A 7,531-nucleotide genomic window follows, 5' to 3' on the forward strand; every position below is an offset into this window, starting at 1 on the left:
TAAAGAACAGAATGACTTGGAGTCATTCCCATTTTTGTCCAGGCGCCCCCGACCGACCTCACCGAGGCTGGCCAGGAGCACCCATGTCTGCCCAGGTGCCCCCGACCAATCTAACCGAGGTTGGCCAGGAGCACCCATGGGATGATGACGAAGGTGAGCAGTCGTATTGCACCGTCTGCCGTCTGCAAGGCAAGGGGATGCTGCTGTGTAGCACTGCAGTACCGCATCTGCCAGCAGCACCCAGGAGACATACGGTGACAGTGAACTGAGCAGGCTCCATGCTTGCCGTGGTATGTCATCTGCACGGGTAACCCAGGAAAAAAGGCGAGAAACGATTTTTTTACCATTCCTTTCACGGAGGGAGGGGGATCTGACAACATGTACCCAGACCCACACGCGACAATGTTTTTGCCCCATCAGGCATTGGGAGCTCAACACAGAATTCCAATGGGCAGCGGAGACTGCGGGAACTCTGGGATAACTACCACAGTGCAACACTCCGGAAGTAGACACTAGCCTCGGTACCCTGGACGCACACCGCTGACTTAATGCGCTTAGTGGGGACACATACAATTGACTGTATCAAATCGATTTCTAAAAAATCGACTTCTATTAAATCGACTTAATTTCGTAGTGTAGACATACCCTAACTGTGGTAGAATAATAGGGGGCGTGGCAGGCACTGCAGACGTGGAGTGATGGCGCAATCTAGATCATGGTCGGGAAGCACAGGATGCATATGGGGGGGCAAGAGAGAGAATAAACAGGGTTTCTGCATGGAGATATGGGGAGAAGTGTAGCTGTGAGGAGGGCTAGTAGGAAGAGTGGTGATATGTGGGGAGCATAGGGGTTAGCAGGACTCTGTGAAGAAGCGTAGAGATGAGAATACATGAGCTATCCCCATCATCTATCAATGTTTTTAATGTAGAGATCTCACCAAACAAAAAAACATTGTTAATAACCAGTTAAAGTTACCACCACTACAAACATTAAAAAAACATGAAATCCCTAGTTGAGTCCTCACCCAACTCTTGCAGCCTGTAACCATGATTTCACCTTCATCACACTACCACACCAATATTCACAACCCACATGCCTCCTCCTTCCACCCAAAACATGCAACCTTTACTTTGAGCATAAACATCACTCATAGGTGCTGCACTAGGGGTGCTGTGGGTGCTGCTGCATCCCGTGGCTTGAAGTGGGTTTCCATCATATACAGGGTTTACAGTTTGGTTCAATTGTTTTCAGCACTCCCACTATACAAATTGTTCCAGTTCCCCTGACATCACCTGGTAAGAAAACAAAATGCAACACCATACTTCCTAACTACAGCATCTAAATTGCATTACTACAGATATTACAGGCAATAACTTCCCAGTTTGCAATAATGATTATCACAATTCCCACCATTCACAATCCTCCAGCACAGCACACTTTTAACCATCATCTAAAAACCTACACCATCCACTCTGTCTACTTCAAGACAACACCAGTTCATCATTCTGAACAACTGCATCCTTTTCTAACCACTCCACATGGTTAGTCTATGGTTACACATTCTGTGTGGGGCTGAAGGGAGGAGCCATGTGGGTTGTGGGTGAGGTAATGTGGAGAAGGTGAAATCATAGTTGTTGATTGCAAGGGTTAGAGAAGGGCTAAACTAGCAATTTCATGGCTTTTTATGGTTATGTTGGAGCTATGTTTATTTGAAGAACCCTAACTGTTTTTCAATAATGTTTTTGGTTGGAATAAATATTAAGAGACAACAAAAGTAAAGTTAGTGACTGTGGCAAACATAACACAAGCATAAATGATTATTTTAAAAATCCTTTGCATGTTTTTATTTGCTTGTACTGTGTTAGTGAAGCCAACATCCAAGGTTTTTTCCTCTTCCCATCTAGCTTCTCATTTTCCTGTGAAATCATAATGCTGTATTTATGCCATCACACTCCGTTGCCTAGGAAATGCCAGTGATATAACATGCAGTATTATGACAGGGCAGGATCAAGTAGGAGGAGCAGATGGCTTGAGAGAGTGAAATCAGCGTTTGAACAGTGAATATCGTCCATACCTAGCAAAAGTAGCAAAGGAAATTATTTTTAAGTGTGTAAATTTCTGATATAGAGAAACCTTAAGAAAAATTTAAAACAATCCCCCTTCCCCCACTTTGTTCCTCTTATTTTTATTAAGTAAATTTAGGACAAATTTTTCAAAAGTGGCTGACTTTGAGTGCATCAGTGTGTGAGTATTCAACTTGTGACATTTCAGGGTCTCAGACTAAATACCAAAAACCAAAGTGTCTAAAATCAATGGCCAATTTTGAAAATGTTGACTTCAGAGTACACAATTGTTGCTGAATTTGTAACACTGGAAACTATCCAGAAGATAACCATAGAATGGGTGGCTGCAGCACAAGATTTCTCATGCTACTGCCGTCAATACACTGCAATCTCGAATTGATGGCACTATTTCAAGAGCTAAGTGCAGGATTGATTTGGGCATATGCCACAGAAGAGACTTGTTTTGAGATCCCCAATTCCTGTTCTTTGCAAGACACAAACTGTCCAGATATTCTTTTCTGGCAGCCAGATTAATACTTGTCACCAGACAGTCTAGTTTGGAAGCTTGCACCCCGGGAAATCATAAGGCTCTAACTGAGAGGGTCTCTCTGCTTATTGAACACTTAGCATCTCTGCCAAGCTTGCCCCAAAAGATGTCAGTTATGACAGACACCTATCCACTTTGAATTAGCTGAAGTCCACCAGCTCATTCACACAAGCCTTGAGTTTAAACTGCCTTAAGATGACACATTTTGGTTACTTCCAACCTATGTCCAGTATGAACTAGTGAGCTAGGCCCAGATCCTGAAAGGTGAGAGGATTTGAACAGGGGTCTTTCTCCCCATTGGGCAAAGGAGGAAATTGAACCTGGGACTCCCAGGTCCTCGCTGAGTGCTCTAACCCAGTAGTTCTCAAAGCCAGTCCACCGCTTCCTGCAGCGGCGAACCGCGGCCAGTGGGAGACACGATCAGCCGAACCTGCGGACACAGCAGGTAAACAAACTGGCCCGGTCCGCCAGGGGCTTTCCCTGAACAAGTGGCGGACCGACTTTGAGAACCACTGCTCTAACCATTTGGTAATAGGGTATAAGGGAAGTGGTAATTCCTCTGGCTGGATTTTGTATGGGGCCTAATCTGGTAGGCAGTGCCCCACTTATCTTCACCTGCTGGAGCTTAGACACCTAGAGTGAGGCGTTGTGGGTATCCCCAGTAACAGAAACTTGGTGCCAGGGAGACCCTTGTGGCAAAAATGTAGGTGCCTGTTTCGTTAGGTGGCAGCAAAAAAGGGATTTGGAGGCTCTCAGTGGCACCTAAACTTTGGATTTAGGCACCTACAGTGGGAGTTAGGTGTCTACATTCTTTTGTATATCTGGGCCACAGAGACTAGAAATGACCCTCTTTAAGGGCCTGACACAAAGTCCATTCAAGTTGATAGGAATCTGCCTGCATGCAAGGCCTTGAGGACTGTCAGCTCACCACTGGCTTTAAGGGAGCTGAGGTTTCTCAGGACTTTACAGGAGGGGCTCAGCAACCTGCAGGACTGGTTCTAAAATATTCATCATTTGAACATGTCTTTGATTTCACTGGGACCAGAATCATGATGCTGGTCACTTTCCAGTACCAAAGAGCATTTGAAAAAGCAGTGAGGAAGTGTTTTCGCTTGTGGTGGGGTCGGTGGGTGATAGACAGAGATACACACACAGCCCAGAATGTTTCTCCAGAAAAAGGAGCTCTTTGCTTTGGTCAAGCAGTGTCATAGGAGGGGCAACAGTCTTAGTCCAGGCCTCCATAATATATTAGAGCATGAGCTGATCTTATTAGATTGTTTAAAAACTCATTCTCCTCATCAGTGCCAATTCAGTGGACTGAAGTCAGATCCTTCGCACAAAAGAGTCAGGGCACATGCTGGAAAGGATTTTAAAATTGGAGCATCAAGCATCAGCACTGTAATACCAGCAACCAGCTGTGCTTTGGTGCCTGGGAATGTGGGAGGTAAGAGTGGAGAGGCACTGGGCCTTCCTGTATCCTGTCCCCTTCCCTACCAGATCAGGTCATACTGTCTTACTTGTGAATGACCCAAGTGAAGATTGAGGGTTGTCAACACCTAGCCGAATTGTGACCTGGGACAAACTCAGATGTGAAAGTAAAATTGAGTCCTTACCGGTAAGGGGCTGGCTCTGCACTCCCCACTCCCCCCAGAAGGGGCGGGACCTTGAGCAGAAGGGGTGGGGCCGGAGGTCAGCGTCCCCCAGCCAGCCCATCTGCTCTGCCTGGCCTGCACTGTCTGAGGTTCCAGCAGCGATTTAAAGAGCCTGGCACCCCTTTTAAATCGCCGACCCCAGGGCAGCTGTTCCTTTTGCCCCCCCGTCGGCGGCCTGGGGGAGCAGGGAGTAAAGGGGCAACGACGTTGTATCAAGAGCTGCTACCCCAAGTATCCCCCTCGAGAGTGGGGCCTCCATAGCGAAAGAGGCGACAATTCTGCGGAAAAGGCCTTTCAATGCTTGGCTGCTGGGCCCCTGGAAGTGATGGTCCATCATCTTACTGCCACTACACCTCTACCTCGATATAACGCTGTCCTCGGGAGCCAAAAAATCTTACTGTGTTATAGGTGAAACTGCGTTTTATTGAACTTGCTTTGATCCGTCGGAGTGCGCAGCCCCGCCCCCCCCGGAGCACTGCTTTACCGCGTTATATCCAAATTCGTGTTATATTGGGTCGCGTTATATCGGGGTAGAGGTGTACCACTGCTGATCCTGTGGCTGAAAATACTGGGCTGCTCACTCTGTCCACCCAAGCAGTGCCATTGAGGCAGACATGCCAACTCTTGCAACTTTAACGTGAGAGAGGTGATGATCTCACAACAGAACTCAGCCCTGACTGAAAAACAAAACAAAAGCAAAACTGACATTTGAGAGTTCTAGCACGAGATCATGAGTGAGGCTTAATTTTACTTAGAAATTGCTACCAGTCCCTGGTGGCCGGGGCTCCCTACTGTCAGCCTGGAAAGTGGGAGAGAGGACCCCACTGCAGCCCCTCCAGGCCTAGGGAGGATGAAGAACAGTAAGAAGAGCTGAGAGCAGAGGGGAGGCTGGGAGGGCTTAACTATGGCCCACTGCAGGGGAGCTGAAGTAAGGAGGGTGAGGGTCCATGGGGTGGGGGGGCTGAAATGATGGAGTGGGGATGATGGGGGAAGGGAGACTGAATTGAGGGGGGTTGGGTGGCAACAGCACTGAGGGGGAGGGACTGAGAGACAGGATTAATTGCTGGGTAGGAGAGTGGTATATGTGGGGGTGAGAGCTCCTGCAGCAGCTCTCGCCCCTTATCCAGTACATGTGGGAGAGTGGGCAACACTAATTGTCACTGGCACACACCCTAGGGATGAGTTTCAGAGTAACAGCCGTGTTAGTCTGTATCCGCAAAAAGAAGAACAGGAGTACTTGTGGCACCTTAGAGACTAACAAATTTATTAGAGCATAAGCTTTCGTGGACTACAGCCCACTTCTTCCTATGCATCCGAAGAAGTGGGCTGTAGTCCACGAAAGCTTATGCTCTAATAAATTTGTTAGTCTCTAAGGTGCCACAAGTACTCCTGTTCTTCTTTTTACCCTAGGGATGGGCAGGTGGGAGTTAAAAAAATAAAGAAACTGACCTAAAAAATACACACTATCGTTTTTTTAAAGAATCTCATGATTTTTGGGGGTCCGACTCCTGATTTCCGATGGCTTGAAGTTGGCAGAGGTGACACACTTTCACTTCTAGCTGTAGGTCCCAGCCACCCACATGTCACAGTGGGAGGGGCACTGGGGGTGACTCATTTAGGCAGTTAACAGCAATGGAAGGTGTTGTGACTCACAGGGAAAGTGACAAAGTCTTTGGGGGACAAAAATTTCAGGCGTGGGGAGCGTGGCGGGAGGAAGAGAGGGTGGCCCAAGTGGGTACCCCACCAAAGGGTGGTAAGTGCTTAAGTTCAATGTTAGGCTTGATCCACCCTCCTCTCCAGCGGGCCCTGGGAACCAGGGGGGAGGGACACAGAGGCTGGCTGGGGGGTTAGATCTCACACCTCCGTTCAGCCAAGGACACCCTATAAAAAGTCCAATCTACAGCGCAGACACATACACATCCCGCATAGCAGGCAGGCGCTGCACAGACGCTCTGCTGTGTAACCCAAGGCTGGGCCCTCAGGCTCCTCTTGACACCGGTGCCTGGCGAGCAGCGTCCCGGCGCGGGAGCAGGAGGCCCCGGCTCGTCACCCCACGGGCCGTGCAGAGCGGAGGGTGAGGGGCGGCTCGCTGGGCCCAGGCGACGGCCCCCAACACCCGCCTTCAAAGCCCTGCCTGAGGCGGGCTGGGGGCGGCGGGAGGGGGCGCACGCGGCAGCCGCTCGGGCAGCAGGAGCCGAGGCTGGGGCGGGTCACGTGCCGTAGCAGCAGCTGGCAGGAGAGCGTGAGCCCCGCGCCCCTGCCCCTGCCCCGGGGAGAGCCGGCTGCTCGCCTTGCACGCAGGCCGCGGGGTGGGGCCGGCAGGAGGCCTGGCGGGGCTGCGCTCTGCTGGGCCCCTCAGGGGCAGCTGAGCGCCCGAGAGCCGCGGGGGGGGGAGGTGTTACCCAGCCCCCAGAGACACAGCGGGGAGGGGCCGAGCTCAGCTGCAGCAGCCCGGGCGGCCCACGGCTCGGGGCTGCCGCTGTTACCTTCGTGACTGCGCCCGTCTCCGGATCAAAGGGACGCGCGCCGCAAGCTGATTTCCCGCGGCGGCCGCTGCTCCAGCCCCTCCCCCGCGCACCCCCTGCCTGCCCCCAGCACGGGGACTCAAGTGCATCCGGCTCCGAGGTTCATTTTCCAGCCGCGATTCACTGCGACGGGGAACATGCTCCCCGGGTCTGTCGCCGAAATGAGGGGCTGCTCCGCGGGAGCCGGCCGCCTGTGGTGGTGGTTAGACGGGGCACGGAAAAGATCCCCTTCCCCCCCACCACACACACACACACACACACACACACACACAGTTTCTGCACTGAAATACGCGGCCCGGGGGAGCTTTCTGCAGGGCCGCGGGGAGAACGCAGCGAGCGCTTGCTTAATAAAACAAACAAGCGGGGCTGTCCTCCCTTGACAGGGCCAGTTGGCATGTGTGTGACAGCTGCACACGGCAGGCCGTGGCAGGGGATTATCACACACACACGCCTTTGCGTGGCAGGAAGGAGCGAAGCAAAGTGCCTGTGCTGCAGGCTCCGGCAGGGAGAGACGGTAAGGTTTGCAATGCAGTTAGCAGCCAGGAGGGGACGGGAGAGCAGGTGAAGCTGCTTTCGCAGCCGGTCGCTGCTGTTTGAAGCCTTGCCGCTGACCCGAGGGCTCCCATTACATTACACTCTGCAAATACACATGGCCTGTACCCGCGGGTGGCAAGGCCGCTCCAGCAGCGCATCCGGAGACACCTCCCACCCCCCCTTTGCTCCCCAGCGCCCTTCCTCTTGAGT

General features: G+C 51.5%; 1 long non-coding RNA gene across 1 annotated transcript; it reads right to left on the reverse strand.

Moving 5' to 3' along the window:
• Positions 1 to 1,817: 1,817 nt before the first annotated feature.
• On the reverse strand, positions 1,818 to 6,816 carry LOC128830618 (uncharacterized). Its single transcript, XR_008443618.1, has 2 exons — positions 6,749 to 6,816; positions 1,818 to 2,074 (listed from the first exon to the last, which is right to left on the reverse strand). It is a non-coding gene; the product is annotated as an uncharacterized LOC128830618 (long non-coding RNA).
• Between the last annotated feature and the right edge of the window lie 715 nt (positions 6,817 to 7,531).

This window comes from Malaclemys terrapin, chromosome 1 (assembly GCF_027887155.1).
Source record: "Malaclemys terrapin pileata isolate rMalTer1 chromosome 1, rMalTer1.hap1, whole genome shotgun sequence".
Classification (NCBI taxonomy): Eukaryota; Metazoa; Chordata; order Testudines; family Emydidae; genus Malaclemys; species Malaclemys terrapin.